Below are 26,300 nucleotides of genomic sequence, written 5' to 3' on the forward strand. Positions count from 1 at the left end.
GGATAAAATCAGAGAGATTAGAGCCCACACAGCGGGATACCGACAATCCTTCTTTCCACAAACAATACGAGACTGGAATAGAAGGGAGAACCGATAGAGGTACTGCGGATACCCTCCGCCACAAACCGTCAGGTGGCTTGCGGAGTATGGATGTAGATGTAAAAGTGTCTGGCCCAGCTGTTAGATCGGTTACTGCTACTACAGTGGCAGATTATCACGATTTGAGTTTGAACGAGGTGTTATAGCCGACGGACGAGCGATGGGACACAGCATCTCCGAGGTAGCGATGAAGTGGGGATTTTACCATTTCACGAGCGCACCGTGAATATCAGGAATCCGGTAAAACATAACATCTCCGACATCGCTGACGCCGGAAAACGAACGAGATCAGCAACGACTGAAGAGAACCGCTCAACGTGACAGAAGTGCAATCCTTCCGCAAATTGCTGCAGATTTAAATGCTGGGCCATCAACAAGTGTCGACGAGCGAACCATTCAACGAAACATCATCCATATGGAGCCAACCGCCTACTCGTGTACCCTTGAAGACAGCACGACACAAATCTTTACGCCTAGCGGATGGACATGTAGGGAGTGGAGACAAGCTCAGGAATCCATGGACCTTGCATGTCAGCAGGGGACTGTTCAAGCTGGTGGAGGCTCTGTGCTGGTATGAGGCGTGTGCAGTTGGAGTCATATGGGGCCCCTGATACGCCTAGATACGACTCTGACAGGTGACGTGTACATAAGCGTCCTGTCTGATCACCTGCATCCATCCACGTCCAGCGGGCCAAAGTGGCCGTGCGGTTCTAGGCGCTGCAGTTTGGAACCACGAGACCGCTACGGTCGCAGGTTCGAATCCTGCCTCGGGCATGGATGTGTGTTAGTTAGTTAGGTTTAACTAGTTCTAAAGTTCTAAGGGGCTAATAACCTCAGAAGTTGAGTCTCATATTGCTCAGAGCCATTGGAACCATTCATGTCCATTGTGCATTCCGATGGACTTAGGCAATTCCAGCAGGACAATGCGACATCCCACACGTCCACAATTGCTACAGAGTGACTCCAAGAACACTCTTCTGAGTTTAAACACTTCTGCCGGCCACCAAACTCCCCAGTCACGAACATTATTGAGCATATCTGGGATGCCTTGCAACGTGCTGTTGAGAAGACAGCTCCACCCTGTCGTACTATTGCGGATTTAAGGACAGCCCTGCAGGATTCATAGTGTCAGTTCCCTCCAGCACTACTTTAGACATTAGTCGAGTCCGTGCCAAGTCGTATTGCAATACTTCTGCGCGCTCGCGGGGGTCCTACTCGATATTACAGGTGTACCAGTTTCTTTGGCCCTTGAGTGTACAACAGAGCGCTAGTAACAGTAACATTTTACTAACCAGACACCAGTAGCGTTTCGCGTTTCATTCTATTACCTGATAAGTTACTGTACATTACTAGCTCAGCACCCACAGCTTCGTTCGCGTAGACTATATGGTCTGCACAGATTTGTTTTTCTTCAATCGAATTTTTATGTTATTCGGATTTTGCAACACCTTCTACACTTTTCACGCTAATTAAGGCCCAAAAGCATGGTCTTTTCGGATGTATTTCAGATCAAACAGCTATCCTGATTGCTGTAGTCCACGGTTTTGTAAATCATGCATTTTGCCTTCTTTCTTCATATCTAACCGAGAAGTGAAACAACAATTTTCATAGATTTAGATTTAATTTTTTTTAATATATCGAAATATTTTCATCCATAGGGGTTGATTTTCCAAAACCAGTGAAACAGTAACTTTTTCATTTAACGTCTAGAAGAGAGGTCAACCACAAATATTCCCACAATTAGCTTTAAAAATGCTTTCATAATGAAATATTTTCATAGAACATTCTATCCCCTATTTCACTCCCTTAGGGGTTCAGATTCCTAACAGCATCAAGCATGTATTTTTCATATGTAATCGAGAAACCAAATATCAATTTTCACAGATGTAGCTTTAAAAATATTTCAGTAGTTCTTTAATGATGATTTATTTTTACAAAATTTCATTCCCTATTTCAACCCCTTAGAGGCTAAATTTTCAAAAATACTGAAACAAGTACTTCTTTATTTCTGACCGAGAAACCAAATACCAATTATGTACGTCTAAGTTAAAAATTGGCTTAATAACGACATATTTATAAAAAAATCATTCATCCTCTATTTCACCGCCATAGGGATGGAATTTCGAAAATGCCCTTCTTAAACGACGTCTGCAGCATAAAGTCAACTCCCTCTACACAGCGTACGAAACGTTAGACGACAAGACTTTGCATATGAAAATATGAAAGAATTTAATAAAAAAAAGAATGTAAGTGGTCCGAATCCATGGTATTATACAAAGAAGAATTATAATCAAGAAAAGTCAGTTATACAACTGGACGGTATAAGCTGTAGACTATCTGACAATATCAGAAATGGATGACAATCCAAGTATGTAAAGGGCCTTGCATATCAAAATACGACCGGACTTCAGAAAGTAAACTGAACATTATTATGACAAGTCAGTAACTTTTATTGAATGTTGCACTACACTTCAGAGTGACGCGATACATGACGCTACTTTTTAGCATTAGTCATAAAGTCTCTGAAAATGAACAGTCGGAACGTTCTACCAGTTTCTCGACGATAGGAATCTGGTCTTTGGTGACGGGGCCATACGAGAACGGCTGTGTGAACGTCGTTGGAGCTGCTGAGAATCAGTTCCCCGGTTGACTAGACACTGTCCTCTGTGATCGACGTCGGTGACCTTCCTTCCCTTCAGCATCACCCTGTGTACAAGGTCCTGGTAAAATTGTTGGCACCACTAAACTACTGCTGGCCGCGATACAGTATTTATTCCATATACCGCCAGAATTTGACAGTGAATTTGTATTGCAATTTATACGCTTTGCCAACAATAATCGCACCGTCCCATGTACTTCAACTTTGGAGTATGTTGCCGGTTGCCGCACCATTTTACTCCTACACTGTGATGCGCCTATTATGCTTACTGTAGCAAAACCATCTCTGCAGGAAAACCCGGAACGTGTACAATACGCCACTCTTGTCGTGAAATGCTCTTAGTGTGGGACGACACGTAAATAAGTGGACTGCTATTCCTTTCCGAAATTTTAGCCTATGTCAGAGAAATCAGACCGCAAGCTCATCCACGTGTGCAGGCCATCAGGCATGCTGCTTAGAAGTATCCCTGTAAGACGTGGTTTGTAATATCTAGAATGCCTTGCCGTTTACGATACTCTGAAGTTTTTATTTTACTTCATTCTCTGAAAGTTAGCTGCGAAATCTGGAAAATGGTAATTAAGAAGTAAGATGCACGACAGTGATGCAGTAGTTTACAAAACGGCACTGATGAGATATACAGAAATAAGAACGGAGACCAGAACGAAGATAACCCTAAAATCAGGGGCTGTGTCATTCAACAAGTATGTTACACGAAGTTTCTACCAGTTTTGTTAAACGATAGCTTGAGCAAATAATGTAATGTCTTACGAAAACTTAGTGACTACTGTAACATTGAAACTACACTATGAGCTTACTATGTAAATATGCGTAGACTTGCAGTATCGTCTGACGTTCCTGAGAATTTAAGTTCCGCATAACAATCATTCAATATTAAAAAAACGAGGTATAAGGACCACTAAAGGGTTTACAAACAGGGACTCGAACAGAAACAACTTCATAGAATTTGAACTACAGAATAACTTGTCATTGTTCTTATATTTGAAGTACTAACAAAACTGAAAATCATTTTAACTTTCGGAAAAATCCTGCTGTGCAACGGAGTCGAATCCCAAAGCTTGAGACGACTTAACACCAACTGATCTACGACGCTATTTATACATACAGTACTGGCAGAAAATTTAAAAATAGTCTTCGTTACTTTCATGCTTCAAACCAAGCTGCGATCCTTGGCTCCTAGCAATGGTGACGATAATGTGGATAAACAAATAGTACATCAAACCAATCAATGTTCTGATTAATTGTCTCAGACAGTATGTGCTTACTCCATTCATATTGGAACAGAAGCAAAATCATCACATTATCAACATTGGTTATTAAGGACATCTTCTCTTTCGGACACTTCGTTAAGAAATTTGTAGCTTGCTTGACAGAGGGGAAGGACTGCAATATCTCGTCTCTCAGTCTCTCTCTCTCTCTCTCTCTCTCTCTCTCTCTCTCTCTCTCTCTCTCTCTCTCTCTCTCTCTGTGTGTGTGTGTGCGTGCGTGCGTACGTGCGTAAATATAGGAGCCCTGAGTATGGGCGTGTCGGCAAGAGAGAGAGAGAGAGAGAGGGAGAGGGACAGAGAGAGAGAGAGGGAGAGGGACAGAGAGAGAGAGGGACAGAGAGAGAGAGAGAGAGAGAGCGGAGAGGAACACACACTGACAAGTTTACCCTCGGCTGTTTGCTCATACCTAAGCAAATACCAGCGGCTCTGAGGACATGAAGTGCTATTTTGTCATTAGTACCGAACTAATGAGGAAGGTACACGGAACAACTGTTCAGTCCTACACATCGGTCTTTCTCTCAAGAGACGCCTCAAAGCCACCAACTTCCGACCAGAATTTGCGAGCGTGAATATTTAAGATAAACTGACAGCATCAGGACTGCCCTTCTATACCGCTCCTGTGAAGTTTTCGTCCACATTATTTAAGCGAACATAGCTTTTACAAATAGCGTATATTACTAAGTACAAATATATGTTTGTGCCTGAGCCTAAGTTGCTCCACCGATGACGATGCATCTTGCAATATACGAGTACATGGTGAATATGGCGTCTACAAACCATGATAAGAATTTTCTTATCCGATGTCTTTTCAGCCACTCTTGTGGGTCCTTGTTGGGTAATTATAATACGTTTCGTCTGTTATCCTACCTTTTCTCCACTTCAGTTTACTGGCTTTTGGATCATGCATATTCAGCCATCTCAGTTATAGAAGGACGATATGACAGCGTAGTGCGACCGATTTTCTGGTCGTTTACTTCGACACGAACGTAAGGACAACACAACACACCCAGTCACCGAGCGGAGAAAATCTCCGACCCGCCCGCAATCGAATACGTGTCCCTTCGGTTAGCAATCTGCCACGCTAATCGCGCATCTATCGAGGCGGGCGTTATCCCAACTACTATACGCGCAATACAACTTGGCACTTTTCACGCCCGGTTCTGGGAAAGAATGTATCGGTAGAAGTGGGCCGGTATTGACTTCCTTCCGCTCAGCGTCAACCTTGTTAGTAAATAATACTTTTCGCTGTGGCAGGGTATAATTGCATTTTGTACTTTGTAGAAACAAGATTTCAGTTTCAACTATATAAAATCACAGGAGTGATCGCTGCAACACCTAATTCTGTGCGTAACTTCTGGTTCCGTAGAAAGGCAGGTACATGTCCATTTTATACGCTGCTTGTCCTGTGACAGTAGTGTACTTGCGGCAGAGGTGGAGGGGGGGGAGGAAGAGGGGGGGGGGACTAGGCAGGAATCGCTTACTTTCTAGCTCCTCGGAACACCTACGCGAAGAACAAATTATACTGCACGTCTTATCTATTTTCACAAGTATGAGGCGTATGTACATACGGTACTCGCTGTTGATAAAGTTCTAGCCGCGTGGGGTAGACGCGCTGTCCAGGGCGCCTTGCTACGGTCCGTGTGGCTGCCCACGTCGGAGGTTCGAAAAATGGTTCAAATGGCTCTGAGCACTATGGGACTTAACATCTATGGTCATCAGTCCACAAGAACTTAGAACTACTTAAACGTAACTAACCTAAGGACAGCACACACATCCATGCTCGAGGCAGGATTAGAATCTGCGACCGTAGCGGTCGCGCGGTTCCAGACTGAAGCGCCTAGAACCGCTCGGCCACTCTCGAGTCCTCCCTCGGGGATGGCTGTGTGTGTTGTCCATAGCGTAAGTTAGTTTAAGTTAGATTAAGTAGTGTGTAGACTTAGGGACCTATGGCCTCAGCAGTTTGATCCCATAAGACCTTACCACAAATTTCCAAAAAAATTGAAGTTCTCGATGCTCATACTCGCTTGATTGCTAGGACTGTCGTAGCGGTTGTAGTTTTCGATTTTTTATACAGAGATGGCGTTCCTACAATGAAATTCGTTTTTATTATTTTGATACATACTCCGGAATGCCTTATGTTAACTGTCAGCTAGATCTACGAGATGGTTCTACTTATGCTACTGTATGAAGTACTAGAAAAATTGACAGAAACATTCAACGAAATCACGCGATCACAAAAATTCCCTAAACAGTGGAAACACGCGGAAGTGGTCGCGATCGCTAAGCCTGGAAAAGATCCCATCTCTCCCCAGCACCATCGCCCCATAAGCCTACTCCCAACACTGAGTAAGCTGTACGAGCGCCTCCTCCTGGTGCATATAGACAGGCACATAAGGAGAGAGAACATGCTCCCCAAATTCCAGTTCGGATTTCGCAACCAACACTCAGCACCCCAACAACTCATGCGAGTGGTCGAAGCCGCCACAGAAGCCTTTAACCGGAAAGGCTACTGTGGACTAGTGCTGCTAGACGTAGCCAAGGCTTTCGACAGTGTGTGGCACACTGGACTACTGTACAAATTGTACACGTTAGGATTCCCAAGCCATGTCGTTAAGCTCCTGAAGAGCTACCTAGCCAACCGCACATTTTGCGTCAAAGTGGACACTGCGAGGTCCTCAAAGCGCACCATCAGAGCTGGAGTACCACAGGGCTCGGTGTTAGGCCCAATACTATACAACCTGTACACAGCCGACACACCATCTGCCCCACAGACCCAGACAGCCCAATACGCCAACGACACGGCATTCTTCGCCGTAAGTACACATAGGAGGATAGTGACGACAAGACTTCAAAATCTACTACAGCAGACGGAAGCCTGGGCCAGTAAATGGTGGATTACAATAAATGGGGAGAAGACACAAGCGATAATGCTTACCCAACGGAGAGGCAAACGCAATCCTGTCCACCGCCCACGACAAAACAGACAACTGCGACTACACAGACGCGACATCCCATGGAGGGCTACGGCCAAATACCTGGGAGTCACCCTTGACAAAAGACTGACATGGCGCGCACACATCGACGACATCAGACGGAAGGCCAGCGCCAGACTCAACGACATTTACCCCCTACTAAACATCGAAAGCAGCTTGGCGGCAACTACAGGAGTGAGGCTGTACTGTACGCTTGTCCGCCCTATCATCGAATATGCCTGCCCAGTCTGGGGCTATGCAGCCAAAACGCACCTGCAAAGGCTGCAGAGAGTCCAAAATCGGGCACTCAGACGGGCAATTCACGTCAGGACGCGCTTCCCCACTTCCCCACTGCCGACACCCACGAGGCAACGGAAGTGAAGATGTTGAAAGATAGGTTCAGAGAACTCGCGGTAGCATTCTACCAAACCGCGAGTCACTCTGAAAATCAACTGTTAAACAACTTAGGGAATTACAACACCGAGAATTTAAAATACAGGAGGCCTAAATGCATCCTCAATTAAAAAGCAAATTAAACATTAACACAAAATAGCGGTTCACAGAAATCAGCATAAAAAGCAAGGGTATAACAAAACGTAAGGTGCATGTCACATGCAAAACTTTACTTACAAGCTTGGAGGAAATGTCAAAGGACAAAGAACCTCCACCACAAGACTACTCAACGTCCGAGTACGTCAAATATGCGTAGAGAGAGAGAGTACTCGTCCGCGCCCGTCTTTCAAATAGGTGGGTTGCGACACCGTGCTGCCATAAAAGTCTTTGTTTTGAGCTGTTTTATCTCCAACAAAAATTCGTCCAAATTTGAGGAAGACGTGTAAGGAGCCTGTGCTTTTATTTTCAGATGTTACAAAATTAGTGGCTGAATTCAGAAGTGGCTGTATTTTTTCTGTTGAATATAACACACAAGACTAAAGCCAGGAAACGGCAGCCACACATGACAACAACGAGAAAGTTAGCAATATGGTTCTGCACGATCGCCGTTGCGGGGTATGAAAAAGCTGACGTCATAGTCACACCACTCGTCTCCGTAGCCGAGATCGCTACCGCACGACTGTGCAGTACGCTCTCTTGGAAGGCAGTACGTTCGAATCGCAGTGTTGGAAGAAACTTACATCGCTTATAATGGGACGGCACGGCAGGATAAGTGGAGGCGTACAGTTCCTCATCTCCGGACTTCACTATATCGCCATAGCTTAGATTACAAACCTTTCCGTAGTGTTTAATGGAGTCAGCGCATATGGCACTCTCTGTGATTGGTCTGGGACGTTAAGCTGGACGGCCACCGACGTGTTATTCGACAGGAGAGGGCAATCCGTCAACACTTGGTATCTCCCTCCCTTTCATCCATAACAAACACAACACTGCACTGTAGAAGCACACATCGCTGTCATCCACACGACACAGCTACGCACATGCCACTTTGTAATGGGTCGAAGAAAGCCAACGACGAAGCACTTCCACTAGAACCTTGTTCTGAAGGGCAAATTCGGGACCCGGCACCTGCCTCCAACTCTCATTTCCCGAGCATGGTAGTGACAAAGTGAACACTCACGTCAGGAAGAGAGGGTGGAACATTTCACGAAAACAACTGGCTAGCCGGCCAATGTGGACGAGCGGTTCTAGGCGCTCCAGTCTGGAACAGCGCGATCGCTACGGTCGCAGGTTCGAATCCTGCCTCGGGCATGGATGTGTGTGATGTCCTTAGGTTAGTTAGGTTTCAGTAGTTCTAAGTTCTAGGGGACTGATGACCACAGATGTTAAGTCCCATAGTGCTCAGAGCCATTTGAACCATTTTTGAACAACTGGCTATAAAATGTTTCAAAATAACGACAGTCTTGGTTGCGAAATTATTTGATATCAATGACGTGTTTCACTCTTGGGGAATCACCATATTGTGTAAATGTTAGTGTTGCGTCCGTTTCATATTTTATATGGCTTTATGTCCGATGGGTTACATATCCAGCTAGTTTCACACAATCTGATGATGTCCAAAATAGGTGAAACGCGTTACTGATATTAAATAATTTCGCAACCACTGAAATAATTCAAAACTGCTTGCTATACTACCCTGCCAGAATTGAATGGAATAAAGGCTATAAAAACATTGTGTGTAAAATGACTGATGCATTTGTTTAATGCTTGCTGAAAGCAAGGGCGAAAACGAATAACTCAGCAACGATTGAACCATTTTAGAAAGAACCAAAATAGTATTGCGAGTAGATTTGTTATTTTAGACGTAACTTTGATCCACTACGTCACGCTAGAAATGAAACTTAGTGACAATCATTAGCGACTTCTTGTAGCATCAAGAGAGACGTCCATCAAGCTATGTTGCGTCTTGCACTTATAGTAACATAAGTAAAGCATTTTGCCGTGTGATATCCGCAGACAGTGTGGTTAAATTTGTTAATTATTATCATTCTAGTACAAAAGGGAGATCTGGAGATAAACTCTGTAGACAAGAGAACAGATGCTACAGATGAATAGAGCAGATCAGATTACTAGATCGGATGAGTGAATGAGGATGTACTGAATCGGACTGTGGAGAAAAGAAATTTATGGTACAACTCGACTAAATGAAGGAATTGGTTGGCGGATATATCCTGAGGCGTGAAATAATTGTTTATGTGATGTTGGAGGGATACACGTCTAAAGCTAGCGAAATGAAGGATGCTAAACTACTGGACCTACCGATAGATGGCTCTAGCGCGTGCCGGCCAAAGATCATATCATTGAGTGTCCATCATATCTGAATTTGGCAAAAAACGAAGTGTCAAAACACGGATGAAAATGTTTTTCGTTCTGCGCCCTCATAAGTCTTTTATATAGGATGTTCTAGATATCCACACATTAACATAATGAAATGTTTCTAATCTAGCGAGAGAAAACAGTGACAGTTCTGCTATGAAATTCCTACATTCGAGTGTGTTTTGGAAGTTTGACAAGCTGACCTATAAATTGTTTACTATTAATTTTATGAGTGCTTTACTTATTAGCCCGTTTTAAAATACTATTTAAGATTCAGTGGAGGTCAACAAATTACCTTACCTGCCAAAGCTTTTAACAACAGGTATAATTCGAAAAATCAAGTGTGGAAAACAGTGAAGACGTCTCTTGAAAAAAAAGTTGACATCGTTTGCTTAGGGGTATCTTTACTGACAACAGACATTACAACTGAACTATTAAAGTATTACCTACGTATAAATGGAACAAATAGTTATTTTTCTTTATCTGAAGTGATGCATTACCGATCTGCATATATGCTGACACTGTAATTGCAACAGGCACTTACGAATTTGGCTCTCTCTTTGATCAGAAATTTAAATGCCAAGATTTTATTAACGCCTGTACGTGGCATGGTGGATTTTAACTGAGTGATAAGGTAGAAGCACCAGTTTTTGACAGTGCTTCAGTCTTTGATACGAGACAAGAAATACATTTAAATGAGACAAACACGAAGGCCAACGTAAGGCTCCTCTTAAAAGCATGACTTTTATCATTTGGAAGTTAAGTCTAGTAATAACATTATATTGGACTAATCCATGATGATGTCGGAAGTGAAGGAAGTAAAAATTGTAGGAGGAGGCTACAACTTAACTATATTAAACAGAATAAAATTGATGTTTATGTAAAGATGAGCACTCTTGCACAGGCTAAACTAGCACGGAGAGCAACATCAAAACAGTCTTCCCTCTGATGGTCACTACAACATACGGGTGTTTCGTAGACACTGCAGGACAGCACCTCACGAGTGGAATGCACTCGTCGGGTAAATACCGTAGGTAGCGCTCTGACCAAGAGCGGAATACGTCTAAAAGTAGCCGCATCTGTGACCTAAAAAGACAGTAGGCAGCTACTCTACGCGTATGCTTCTCGGTAACAGGTGGGAGCGGCCGCTAGATGGCTGCAGCCATGCATACGGAGCGGAGAGCGGTGCACCTTGACGGGGAGGCGCAGGATGAGCTAACGGTAGCGGCGCTGCGCGTCGTGCGTGGCCCGGATCGCCATTTCAGAGCTGCCTGTTCGGGTCACCTCGTTGCATGCGCGCGGCCCCGTCACGTACCAGCGCCGTTAACTCTCTGCACGTAGGGCACCTGCCGCTTCAAATTCCCACGTGTTTACTCTGATAATGTCTGGCATATACGGCCTAGACTACATTTCTTTCGATACTCAGCCAGCTCTTCATTCACACATACATCGTTCTAACAGTATCAGATACATCAGTTTAATACAAAAAGAAAAATATATAGATTAATTAAGTTAATCAATTCGCACTTAAATATGTACAGCTGCCACAAACCCAAGGTTTGTTTAAACACCACAGTGCTTCAGGCATGAATCTCAATTACCCAGCCAGTTATCGCGCAACGTTAAGTGTAATGGTTCAAATGGCTCTGAGCACTATGAGACTTAAGATCTGAGGTCAGCAGTCCCCTAGAACTTAGAACTACTTAAACCTAGCTAACCTAAGGACATCACACACATCCATGCCCGAGGCAAGATTCGAACCTGCGACCGTAGCAGTTGCGCGGTTCCGGACTGAAGCGCCTAGAACCGCTCGGCCAAAGCGGCCGGCTACGTTAAGTGTGAAGTGGACTCAAAACCATGGCACAGCTCCGAATTTACACATTAACAAACACCCTCAGAGATGACAAAACATGATAAATTAGGGACAAAAACCCGAATACTGAACGAGGAACGAACTGCAGACCTTTGAATTTATAGCCTGAACTTTCCAACTGACAAGCAATCCCTTCAGTGCGAGCTCTCAGATTCTGTCTTTAGTAATGCTCATTTGGCAGCGTTGTATCAACAACCATGACAGGAAAAATATCAGCTGCTAATGACTCAGCATGTGCGTCAGGATAGCGACAGAAAATGAGTGCCCGGGAAGTGCAGAGGTCAACATTTTATGATCTATAGATTACACTTCACGAAATGGACATCGTCGACATTCAAGAAATGTTCCAAATGAACCATTAACTTGCACCACGAACATCGAATGAAAATGGCACGCCACAGTGGTCACAAATTCGCACCATGAAGATCGAAGGCGAATCGCCTGTTCGGCGAGGTATCCACTGTTTAAAAAAGCATAAAGAACCATATTGGCTTAACGGGGTGATGAGAACTGATGGAAACTAATGGACTGCAACCGAATGCGAAACAGTCTGTCTTGGAGCTTATCGTGAAATGTCTATCCTTTAACGCGTAGATACAGACGGTGCGATAATATGTTACAGGCACGGAAAAAACTAACATCCATACGCCGAATTTGTCCAGTGGTTCCAGGTGGTATTAATGACATGTCACACTCTTTTCAGGTGGAATAGTTTGCTCAAAAGAGTATGATTTTTATGCACAGACCAGGAATCACACAAAAGCATGTCATTTTGACCAGCTAGTGCTCAAAAGCAATGCTCATGCCATAATTGTAGTTCTCTTACGCCCATTTACTCAATCTTGCTTGCTTTAATGTAAACATTCCCTGCTGCCCTTGTAAGATCACGCAAACGAGAAAGCAGCACAGTAAGTAACTTTCCAGCCAGTTTACCATCAACAGTCGGCATAGTTATATATGAATACGTTAAGGCATGGATCTTAGTTGGTCTTGATACAACTTTCTTGGTACCTCCATTTTCCGGGGTTCCTTTCACATGCATTTCCTGTTCTGAGCTGGACTGGTCGAAGTTAAAAGAAATTCCTTACTGAACTATGGGACAAGTTCGTTTACCTCATCTATAAATTATCGGGCCTATGCCGCAGTTTCGTGTGCTCCGTCAAGTTGACGCTTGTAAGCGTATTGTCATATCGCTGGCTTGGTTGTGGAGTATCTTTGCGGGCAGCCGCGTCTGTAGAGTGTCGAGCGCGCGGGGACAAGGAAATGGTGTCTTATGTTGTGGGTAGCTTTGTATGTAAGAAGCTTTGTTAGTATTCGGGTTGAAGTGTTGCTGAAAGTGCTGTTACAGTAAAGTAATGAAATATGGAAGTGATTCAGACGAGATTGCGTGAAGAAGTAATTAAAAAATGAGCAGTGCCGCCGATAACGTATTTGCGTATCATCTCGTAGCGTGTCGTACCGTACAGTATCAATCATCCGCGACGTGTTTGGTCTCCAAGAACAAACTAATGTAAATCAGTAATACTAGTTACCACAAAAGAGAGCATTTAAGTGTCAGTGTCTTGTAGCGAGCGTGAGGACGTGCGTTCGATTATCGGTTTCCGCATTATCAACAATCAGCCGCGCCGCGACGGTTACTCGCACGCTCGTACAAGTGAGAACTGAGAACTGAAACATTAACTTTGTGGACAGTGTTATATCATTACTACTGTCAAGGAGGACTTGTACCAAAAGAAATCTGTGTATGCGTGGCGAGCGTAAGAATTTTTGTTCGATTACTCGGCTTTCCATCATCAACAATCATCCGCGCCGTGTTCGGTACGCGTACGCTCGTTCAAGTGAAATTGTGGACAGATAATCATCAAGACTGTCAATTGGTTGGTTCAAATGGCTCTGACCACTATGCGACTTAACTTCTGAGGTCATCAGTAGCCTAGAACTTAGAACTACTTAAACCTAACTAACCTAAGGACATCACACACATCCATGCCCGAGGCAGGATTCGAACCTGCGACTGTAGCAGTCTCCGCGGTTCCGGACTGAGCACCTACAACTGCTAGACCACCGCGGCCGGCTATGAACTGGAATAAACATTTACGATTTAGAGTGTAAACAGTGCAACCTGTCATTTCTTATCGTCTCAGAACACAGATTTTCTTACCAGACGCAGGACAGTGTTATGCTTGACGTTGAGTGGCTCTCCTAAATCCTCTTGCATATTTAGATAGATAAAACCAGGGCCAGGAGCAGTGGGGAGCAGAACAGTACGACCGCCGCGGGATTATCAGGTACGTGGTGTGGACAGGGCGCACGGCCCCGAAACGACAAACAGTTAAAGGTACCCCACTCATTTGTACTCCCGGGCGTGTTACAAGCTTAGTTTGAAATTTGGTTATCTTACATCCTTCCAATTCTGTAGCATTGTCTGAACTTAGACTGCTTCCCTTCAAATCACTGTAATCTACATCGCGCGCAATTTGTTGTGCATAACGGAGTAGGTCACTATCTTGTTCATCCTGTAAATTGTATGGAGCGCCCTCGACACGTGCAAACATCAATTTCTCTAACAAGTGCGCATTGTCCTCCCCTGAATAACCGTAGTTTTTCATATGCGCTACACTGTCATATTGCTGTGGAATTATTTCAAATTGCTGTGGCTGTACGTTATTATGTTTACTATCCGCTCCTTTGATAAAGATTTCATCTGCCACTTCCTTCTCACTCGGCGAAATTCCTTGGGTTCCTTTCTGACGAAATGCCAACGTCGGCATCTACTGTTGTAGAGATAATGCAACGTTTGCTTTGTTCATCGTTGCCATTGCTCTTTTTCGTATCAGCACCACTAGCACTGTTGGGAGATACTCGTGGACTAAGCATTTCAGTTACGCTCCGTAGCCTCATGCTGTGCTCATCATTGAATGCCTTCAGTACAGTCCGCTGCCGCCATTAGCAATCAATGTTATGGTTGCATGGTAGGCAATACGTGGGGCGTCGAACGCCGTAAATATCATTCGCATTGCGACCTCGCACGCAAAGGGCTTCTTGTGAGATACTTGAGTCAAATTCCTAAATACAACATATAATTAATTACAATAACAGTGCGATTATGAACTGCGTTTACCAGCATTGATTTCTTGTACTTCAGTAGGTGCTACAACTATTTTAACTGTACCCACAATCTTTACAGGAACACAAAATATGTACTTGCAGAATGCCTTTGGCTTCCTCATCAAAAATTTGTTTCAATAATTTTGTAAATAGCTTTCGAGAGTCTATCTGGCTAGACTGAGACTGGTCAACATTTCTAAAATAATAAGTTGTAAATTTCAAAGTGGTTTAAATTAAAGAGATAATAGTTACGGAATAAAAGCAGAAAACACTAGTAATAATCTCGTAAAAGTTATCCAACTTCGAGTGATAATATGAGTTCGTCTCTCGAGTGCTTTGTCATCTTTTCATACTCTGCAGGACTACTCTGCTACTACTAGACTTGCACTTTTTTTTATCAATCTGCGAAAGAAGCAATTATCAACTGTCTTTTTACGGTCAGGTTGATACGAATCAAACTACGTTTCCGCCCACAATTAGTGTTAGCTTGACGTTTCCTGTACCGTTACAGGTAACGCGTGCTGTACACAGTGAGGTGACAAATCAGGCGATAGCGATATGCAGATATACAGCTAGCAATAGTATCGCGTATGCAGGTATAAAGAGCCAGTGCAATGGCGGGGCTGTAGCTGCACACAGGTGATTCATGTGAAAAGTTTCCGACGTGATAATGGTCCCACTACGGGAATTAAGTCTTTGAATGCGGAATGGTAGTTGGAGCTAGATACAGACATTTCATTTTGGAAACCATTAGAGACTTCAATATTCCGAGATCCACAATGTCAAGAGTGCGCCAAGAATACCAAATTTCACGCATTACTTCTCATGTTGGACAGCGCAGTGGTCGATTGCCTTCACTTAACGACCGAGCGCAGCAGCGTTTGCGTAGAGTTGTCAGTGCTAACAGACATGCAACACTGCAGAGTAGGAGGAGGACAAGATTAGTATTTAACGTGCCGTCGACAACGAGGTCACTAGAGAGCACAAGCTCGGGTTAGGGAAGGATGGAGATGGAAATCGGCCGAACCCTTTCAAAGGAACCATCCAGGCATTTGCTTGTAGCGATATAGAGACAACAAGGAAAACCTAAATCAGGATGGCACGACGCGGGTTTTAACTGTCGTTCTCCCGAATACGAATCTACAGAGCATTAGCAATCAGTGCTATGGTTGCGTGGTAGACACTATGTGGGGCGCCGAGTGAAATAATCGCAGAAATCGATGTGGGACTTACGACGAACGTATCTTTTAGAACAGTGCAATGAAATGCGTTAATGGATTATGGCAGCGGAGCACCGACTCGAGTGCCTTTGCTAATAACACATCATCTCCTGCAGCGCCTCTCCTGTACTAAAGGCCATATGGCTTGAACCCTAGACGACTGGAAAACCGTGGGCTGGTCAGATGAGTTCCGATTCCAGTTGGTAAGAGCCTGACAATAGGGTTCGAATGTGGCAAAGACCCCACACGAAGCAATGGACCCAAATTGTGAAGAAGGCATTGTGCAGGCGGGTGGTGGCTCCATAATGGTGTGGGCTGTGTTTACATGGAATGGACTGGGTTCTCTGGTCCAAGTGAACCGATCATGAACTGGGCGTGGTTATTTTCGGCCACTTGGAGGCCATTTGCAGCCATGGACTTCATACTCCCAAACAACGACGGAATGTTTATTGATGACAGTGCGGCGTGTCACCGGGCCACAATTATTCGTGACTGGGTTGACGACCATTCCGGACATGGTCTGGCCATGCAGATCACCCGGTATGAATCCCATCGAACATTTATGGGACGTAATCTAGAGATCAGTTTGGGCATAAAATCGTGCGCCGGCAACACTTTCGATATTATGGATGGCTATACAGGCACCAAGACTCAGTATTTCTGCACGGAACTTCCAACAACTTGTTGAGTCCATGCCACGTCAAGCTGTTTCACTACCCCGAGCAAAAGGAGTTCCAACACGATATTAGGAGGTGACTTTTTTTACCTCGGTGTAAACATCAACACTTAATTTATGCCTTAGCAACTTACTCTGCGCTATACGCCAAACTGCTGCATTAACGTTTTAGTTTGTCGTTTCATAGTAACAGATAACAGTTAACAATCTCAAATTAAGGTCTTTTGATGGTATATAAGGAAAATAATGTTGTGTATTAGTGTCTAATTCGTATACTTAAAACTTCAGTGACATTCCTACTTGATATACCTCAAATGTCAATCCCAATTACGACACAGTAGATGATACTCAGGATCAGAGCACTGATCAGCCCGTAGGGCGGAAAGGTGATGAGCACTGAGAGCTACAGCAACTGTTTTCATCATAACGTTTAGCTGCAGGGAGTAAACGGCAAATTTTCGTATGCTAACCACACCGTGACAGAAAAGGACTGTTAGAAGCAAGTTTTTCACAATTCGTTCAATTTTATCGCTTTAGAATGAAAATGTCACTTTAAATTAAATCATTATTGCCTGATAGGAGTATTTGGGAAGTCTTCTGGTAGAACAGCAATTGAAGCTTATCTACTGCTCACATCTGTGAATACATCACCGGCTTTTTAATTGATTTTCTCGGGTGCCTTTCGTACTAAAGATAATGTAGTTGAACATTACTTTAACGAAATTATTGTGCAAAAATATCACTGTGGTTGAAGATAAACTCGAGTAATTACGAACCACGTGATTGCAATAGTTTATAAAATCGAATTTATCATCAATTTTGGCACCATTATCACGTTTTGTCAGCTGGCATCCACATTTATTCCCAAAATGAATTCATTATGCTAATTTCCTCTCTTCATATCTTAAAGACAATTTCAGTAACATATAGAGAAATGTCAACCACGACTTACTTGTTTTCAAGTGGCTGGCTCTTTCTATTTGTTAGTGATTAGGCAGCCAGTAATACCAGCGAATAAATTCTCGCACTCTTTTCAACTAATTCTCCTTTTATTTACTATTTTATGTCGAGATTTTAATATAGTTTTATTTGTGATTGAACAAACGTCTTAGATGTCCATAATACATATGCCTATTCCAACGCGTGATTTTTATTACGCATTTTAATATACTAATGAGTCTAACACGTTCCCATTGGCCACTGTGCCTCAGCAAGCATTTGATTCATATTGTGCAAGAAAGCTGAGGACTCTACCGTTGAATATCCTGGAACCATTATCAATAATACGTAATAACGCCTTCGGAAACACGAGATATATATTATCACAGGCTTTCGATAAACACGTTTCAAAAATTTGTTCGTTAATTAAAATTAGTCGAATATGGATATAAATACAAATGATAGAGTCCTATTAACAATGTGAAGATGGACTTTGTTAGTTGGAAATGGTTTCATTTCTTCTGGGACTGAATATCGATACACGAAAGAGTTCACAGCAAATACCTGAAGAATTTAAGAAGACTTTTCGGTTTTTTATTTGTGTTTTTTGGAGCTATACAACAGAATAGACAGAATGGAAATTTCCACATCAAATAATGCAGTTTACTGATTAAAGTTTGTTATGGAAAACAAAAATATTTCTGTATTTCTTATTCCACTAGTTGCACGTAATACAATCGCAAATGATCTCCACAAAATAAGATTGTTGAGGCTTTTGTGGTCATCAGTTGATGTACTGCCTGTTGGCTTCAGTCTCGGTATTTTCGCTGATGTTTGTTTAATAGATTTTTCTGATTTTTCGCCAACACTAGTGGTCGGTATTGTGGAAGACTCACACTCCATGACTCGTGGTAATAGAGGGTGAATCTGTAACAATACCTGCAGCTATGCTGTCGAAATGTCATTAAACAAACGCCGGCCGGAGATCGCGAGACGAAAGCAAGTAATACGTCGACCTTCACAGTTATGCGAAATTACACATTCCTGTCATTATCACTCATGAATTCCTCCTCAGACCGAGAGAGAGAGGCAAACGTATCTCATACCAGACAAGCGCTTGCGATTCTGCTATACGATCCTGTGTATGGAGCATTCCTCAGACGTCAGTAAGCCGCAACGAAGAATCCGCCCGGGGGTTGTGCCCAGAAATTTACCCTGCGCCGCGCACACTGCCAAGTCGATATGAGTCGGCTAATAATGAATAGGCTCCTCAAAGCAAATTCCCCGCTCGCATTCCTTGGCGCTCCAAAGCCGTGGGCACCTCTCTAGATCCTCCCCAAATACCGCCGGGTGCCCCTGAAAATCTCATCGCGTGCTCCACAGCATCGGAACGCCGACAATAGCTCGCACCAGCCCTCCCTAATGACAACACTTTTTAATGATCCATTTCTCGGCTGGCGTCTGCCGCGGGGCCGAGGTTTTTATTTAGACCCAGACTGACGTTTAACGTCTGTGCGGCACCCCTCGTTGACGATGCCAACGGCTCGCTAAAGCACCAGCTGTGCAGTCGATGGACTCCAGGTGTTACAGGAAGCCGAAAGAAGCGGACTTAAACGGCCGAGCACGGCGGCGCTGGCGCAAGCTAACGGAGTCAACGAAAATCTTCAACTCGCGTTAGAGGTTGGTCTGTTGTCAGTGCTGATCACAACTGCGGTCCATATTTAGCACCGCTGTCACAAGGAGCATTCTTGCTTTCAGGAGAAGTATTTAGAGAGGGAAAGGGGGGGGGGGGGAGATATCGCAAGCTTGCTAAGGACACGGGTTGAAGAAAAAAATCTTAAGAGACCCTGATAGGAAACATTTCGGTATTGGCCTAAATTGGTAGAGAGAAACTCAAGGTAAACTACAACTGACTGGCTGGATGGAGTTTGGAGCCCTGCTCCCGCCGAATAGGAATATCATCGCAGATAGCTCTAGAATGGAGACGGAGATCAGTCGAATCCTTTTCACAGAAACCACTGCAGAATTCAACTTAATTCATTTAGAGAAGATGCAAAATATATAAATCTGCATGGCCGAATAGGGTGTCAATCCCAGTCTTCTCAGTCCTTAAGAAGACAAAAAAAAAATGTTATACGACGATATAATGATTATTATCTAATAATAATTCTATTTGGGTTGAATACTGTCCTTTCTAGAGTACTGTGAGATACTTAAAGGACAAGTATTTCAAATGTAAACAATATTTCAAATGTAAACAATGATAACCTTCATGGAGCTTTGTCCCGTCTTTGCAATTAAATGAAAGCAGTTTGTTTTATGCTATACGCGTGTCGCTCCTTTTATTTATGAAGCGTCTTCAGTGGCTCGTTATATATGTTTGTTTTTATATAGTTAATAAACGCATTATGTAGTAGCTACAAATATGTTACTATGTTAAATTTTCTCGCGTTTTTCTCTCGTTTGTGAGATTAGAAATGACTTTCGTAGCACAAGTTTCGTGAGGTTAAATTATCGTTTGGTGTTACTACTTACAGTGTTGGAAATTGGAATTAGCACGACGTACTGTGTTGGAAATTGGAACTAGTACGTAACACCAAACGATAATTTAACCACACGAAATTTGTGCTACAAAAGTTATTTTTAATCTAAAAACAAGAGAAAACGCATTATACTAACATATTTGCCACTACTACGTAATGCATTTACTACATGTATAAAAACAAACATTTATTACAGCCATTGAAGATGCTTCATAAAAAAAGAAGCGATACGCGTATGGTATAAACCGAACTGCCTTTTATTTGGCACACCACTACACTGACCGCGACTGACACTTGCAATGTACTGACGGCACTGCACAAGTGCCGTTCGGGGCAAATACAACCTGCAGGCTTGGCTAGCATCAAGAAAGCACTTCTCACGGCGTTTCCGTATTTTTGTCCAACCCCTCCTAAGCAAATGCAGAAACAATTCTACAAAATTTTCGCCTGGTGTGTTAAATGGCATATCTCTTTAAATGTGCATAAATGTAAGATAATGATTATAACAAATAGACAGAAGTCGATAGTAACCGATTACATCTTGAGCAAATCACCCACAACCAACCTTAGGTAGGAGAATAGAAAAGTTAAGAGAGATGTTGGAAAGAACGTCGGAAAGCGCAGTGCGCCTGTAAGAAAACTATAAACAAGACGCTAAGGTGACCAATTCTGGAATGTCGTTTTAGAGTTTCGAATCGTTATCAAGTAAGCATGATAACAGGTATAGAACGAATTCAGAGAGACGGGCTGCTTGGGTCGTAACAGGGCGGCACAGCCCATATAAAAGTGTAAGAAATGTTCGGGCCGCTTAAACTGGAACCTTGGTAGATAGATGAGACGGTTCATACAAAAACCTATTGGGATTACAGAATCTACGAGGAGTTGCTGAAAAGTAGTGCCTGCCAATTTTTATGTAGCTTTTTAAATAAAACAAGCATTATTAGTGTTCTACATCTTTATTCTTTATGTCTACACATTTATTTCTCAACATAGTCACCCGGACGACGACCACATTTTTCCCAACGAGAGACCAGTTTGTTGATATGGTTACTGTAGAATGTTTTACTTTTGGTGACTGAGCCACAATGGGATCAAGACGGGACTGTATGGAGGATGATCGATGACAGTGAACCCAAGGCACCGAGTTGTTGTCGATGCCGCAGCCCTCGCATGTGGTCTGGCGTTGTCATGCTGAAGAAGAGGGTGCGCCAAGCGTGGATGAACTCTTCGGATTCAAAATCCAATTACACCACGCTGTTTCTCACGCAACGGGATTGTTACGTCACACACTGCTATGTTACACGGTAAAATTAGGGGCTCTCTAGCTGCTAATGTGTACATACAGATGTAGTATGGTAATACCGTTTGTTTTATTTAAAAATCTTTACGAGTTTTTACATAAAAAATTAGGGAGCATTACTTTTCAGCAAGCACTCGTATATTTGAGAAATACTGTGCGACCGTCTTGCTTGCGATCGTGAGAATAAGACAAGCGATATAAGGGTCAATTAAATAGTTTCCGTTCGAAGTCAGAACAGTCCAGAATTGGTATGCCAATCAGGCAAAACGTTAAGGCAATCACCGCACCGAAGCACCAAACTGAACATAACTTTGGTAAAAAACAGAGCCTTGCTGCGTGAAGAAATCAGCAACTACCTGCTGTACATCCTCGTCCGAAAGAAAACGTCGACCCTTCAAGGCCTTTTTAAAGGGACCGAAGGCGTGAAATCGCAGGGGGAGATATGAGAACTACGGCGCGCGTGGCGGAGTGTCTAATATTTGAGATGGTGTAGCTTCTGCATAATGACACTTGCGATCTGGGGACGTGCATTATCACCAAGCAGCGGCACCTGTTGTCCCATTTTTACCGGACGTTTCGCCGTAATTTCCCAAATGTTGCGCAGTACCGCCCCCACTGATGAAGGCACCAGGATCCTTAAATGGATGAAGATCGACCGGCAACTTCGTCGAATCGCCACGAGCACAGAACTTGGTATACCACTGCACGACGGTGGCTTTCGACAGATATGCTGCCCCATTTAAGTTTTTCATTCTCCAATGGATGTCTACCGGCGTTTGAAAAGAATAACATGACGTTGGTGCTGTTTAACGCATTTAGTAATAACGTCACATTTACCACACGCACCTCAGAAAGATGCGATGCTACTCTAATCACTTGCCTATAAGTCGGTGCTTGTATACCTGCACTGGAGTCACGCTACATTGGATATACGCTGCATCAACGCCTTCACACGGAAAGTTTTTCCATCGCCCTTACATTAGGGAGTGTACAGACGCATATAGACAGTCATTATTCTCTCGCTATAGACAGTCATTATTCCCTCGGTCAAAACGCGAATTAAATGGGACAGAATATCGACGGTACTGGCACGAAGTACCCTCCACCATGCACTGTAGGGTTGACTAGCACAGTGTACATGTAGATGTAGAGTGAAAAGCGAATGTGTCACGGAATTTCCTTGCGCCATCAAACACACCGTCAGATGCGATCCGGTCTCTTCAGGATTCCGCACCTAATCGATGAAGGGAAGCAGCTGATATCATGCTACCTCTGTTCCCGAAATGTATTGCAGTTCGTTCAGACGGACCGTTGAGTCAAGAGCAAAATCAATGTGTTAGAGTAAAAAATGTGTCTCACGGTTTGCGATGAACAAGGCGAGGAACTGTAATGTATTCCACGGCTGCGAGCACTACGTATTCACTTTGCTTTCTGCTGCAGTAAAACACGGCCTGACAGCAGGGCTTTGTCCACAGGCTGCGCGTGCCTCCGAACGAGACCGACAAACGAGCACGCAGCCAGGCAGGCAGCTCGCGTACAAATGGCGGCAGTGCATCACCGCCGCCTAGATTTTCGCGGTCACGCACGGTGACGGCCCCCGGGACAGTGTAAACAACCTGCCGCCCGCGGCATACGCGTGCTCATTAATTTAATTACTCCACGTCCATTACGAACTGTGGCCCGCGGCCTGGCCACGTAAACAACGTGCAAAAATTAGTGAACGTGAACACCGCGTCGGGCCTCTCCATTACGGTGTTATCAGTCGCATTTGTTACAGTTGTACCAATAAATGTAAATTCTGTCGCTCTCGATCCACGAGCAATGTTCCTCGTACATGTGCGTACATAAATGATGCGCCGTATATTTTATAACTGAAGGGCAGCCCGGAGACAGACAAACTCTCCCACAGAGAAAACTTAATCACCATAGCTTATTGAAACAGTGAGTCTCCTTACGACTTAAAAATTATTAAAAAAAAACTGTTAGAGGTTTAATCAGTATTATTTCTAGTTATCAAATGGCTGAAGTCTAGACAATGTCAAAGTAAAATATCCCCTTAAAAGTATGTACTAAAATTAAATTCAATCGGGCAGGCCTTGAAAGACCCAACGGTAGCGACCGAACGCCGTGTCAACGATAGCCGATAGGCGTCACTGGATGCGGATATAGAGGGGCACGTGGTCAGCACACCGCACTCGCGGCTGTTGTCAGTTTACAAGACAGAAGCCGCAACTTACCAGACAAGTAGCTCCTCAATCGGCCCCACGAGGGCTGAGTGCAAGCCCGCTTTCCAACAGCGCTCGACATACACCGTAGGAAAATGTACGTACTATCAGATCAAAGTTATGCAGAGACCACTATATAAAGCTTTATTGACTACTACATATCAGGAGAGGCGGACCCAGCCGTATAAAAGGAGGCAGGAAGTGTTGCATTGTCAGCAGAAAAGTAGTAACGGCAGAGAGGTTCAAATGGCTCTATGCATTATGGGACTTAACATCTGAGGTCATCAGTCCCCTAGACTTAGAACTACATAACCTAACTAACCTAAGTACAGCACACACATCCATGCCCGAGGCAGGATTCGAACCTGCGACCGTAGCAGCTGCGCGGTTCCGGACTGAAGCGCCTAGAACCGCTCTAATATGTTCATTAACGTTGTCACTAATCATGTATACATACGCTGCAAACTGTCCCCTTCAATATCGTTTCGATAAAAGAATCGTCCAAACAATTTGTGGAACATATAACTAACTAACCAGTTAACTCGAGTGGTGTTGAAGAACGACGCCACTGGACATTGGATGACTAGACACGAGTGATTTGCAGTGATGAATCACCCTGTTTCCTGTGGCAATCATATGGAAGGGTTTGGATTTAGCCAATGCCCGGACAGTGTTACCTACCGTCACGTATAATGCCAACAGTGAAGTACGGAGGAGACGGTGTTACGGTACTGGCTTGTTTTTAGTGGTTACGATGTGGTCTCATTATTGCTCGCAAGAAAACGCTAAATGCAAAAGTATATGAACATATTTTACAGCATCGTGCACTGCCTATGGTATAAGAACAGTTCGGAGACGATGGCTGTTTGTATCAGAATTACATAGCAGCATCCGTGAGGCAGGAGTTGGATGACAATAATATTCGTGAAATAGACCGGCCTGCTCACTGTCCCGACCTGAACCCAGAGGAACGCCTTTGCGATGAGTTGTAAGTAAGAATGGCGAATTCGCTCCGGACCTTATTACAGGTGTCTCCACTAGATTCTAAGCTGTCATAACGGCGAAGGGTGGACTGGACAGACCGGCAATTAATGTCCACTAATAGGTGTCCCGAAACATTTGATCATATACTGTTTATAATCATCTGTAAAACGTCAACCATAAGCTCTACTATGGCCTAAATTTCGGGCCATGTCCCTGATACTCGGTACTTGCCGCTAGCCGAAAGAACATTCACACAACAATCGTATGAAAGATGCAAGAACGACCAGAGTAATAATTGTTACAGTTACTTTGTTTTCATATTAAATTTAAAATCCCGGGTTCGATTCCCGGCGGGGTCAGGGATTTTCTCTGCCTCGTGATGGCTGGGTGTTGTGTGTTGTCCTTAGGTTAGTTAGGTTTAAGTAGTTCTAGGGGACTGATGACCATATATGTTAAGTCCCATAGTGCTCAGAGCCATTTTTGAAATTTAAAATCCAGTAAGGGTAAATAATCTGCATCATTTCGGTAAGAAGACCGAGGTTGTAACGACGGAAATCTGAGAACACTACTTTAAATAACAAAGAAACAATTTCCTAACTTTATAAACTGCCAAAACTTCGGCACCTACATGGTAACAAGACCGAGACAGAAAGAAGCGAGCTGGGAGACTGGGGTCGGAGTGGGGGGGGGGGGGGGGGGAGGGAGGAGAAAGTAAGAAGGTGGAGGAAGGAAGCGACCGCGGTCAGTGAATGAGGTGCAGAATGGTTAAGGTACTGGATTCACACTGACGAGCAGTGGGGTTCTAATACTCGTCCGGCAACCCAAATTTAAACGTTACGAGGTTTCCCGTAATTGCGAGAGGTCACGGATGTGCAATGAAATCGATTATTTGTTTTAAATATGAGACTGTCCCCCGTTATTAATCGACTCGTCATCTGAGGAGATATTAAATCGTTGTTTTACTTGTGCTCAAGAAAACGACCGTTCTCAAAGACTACAGACCGATGGTATCTGTTTTTCTACGCACTTATCACTCCATTATGTTTCACATCGTAAACATGACTAGTATGACAGTAACTTATATGTGCTGTCAGTTACTTTGTTTAAAATCATACACGAAAAAAACAGCAGTGACAAGGTTGCAGATGCGGAAAGGATTCTTCAAGAATATGTATATGAATATGGAATATGAAACGTGAAATTGCAGATTATGAGCTAATGTCGTTCGGTAATCTTCCAGAATGGAGATCTCCACTCGAACTCGGATAATATTAATGACAGATACATCGGTGATTAACGACCAGTCGATGACGTTGACGCTTGTGATGCAGCAACAGCTTCGGCTGGATTAGGGGGTAGAAGGTAATCGCACGTGTCCTTTTCAAAGGAACCATGCTAGAATTTGCCTTAATGAAATTAGGGAAACTATGGAATACGACAAACTGATTGCCGAATCAGGGACATTTAACTCGTTTTTCCCTCTAACAAAAATTCAGTGCTGTAAACACTGGACTGCGTCGCTCGATTCGTAGAAATGATGGCCGAGACACATCGTTCCGTGCGTAGAGTAATATTATGTCGGAATCATCTACACTACGTAATAGTGAGTTTTCACCATGCCCACCGATTTTGAATAGCAATGAGAAT

At 43.6% G+C, this 26,300-nt stretch overlaps 1 protein-coding gene across 10 annotated transcripts in view; it reads right to left on the bottom strand.

The window, feature by feature from the left end:
• LOC126267309 (kalirin) overlaps positions 1–26,300 on the bottom strand; it is a 2,010,890-nt gene that overhangs the window by 713,841 nt on the left and 1,270,749 nt on the right. The gene's annotated exons all lie outside the window — the stretch shown is intronic.

Source organism: Schistocerca gregaria, chromosome 4 (genome assembly GCF_023897955.1).
Source record: "Schistocerca gregaria isolate iqSchGreg1 chromosome 4, iqSchGreg1.2, whole genome shotgun sequence".
In the NCBI taxonomy this organism is placed as follows: Eukaryota; Metazoa; Arthropoda; class Insecta; order Orthoptera; family Acrididae; genus Schistocerca; species Schistocerca gregaria.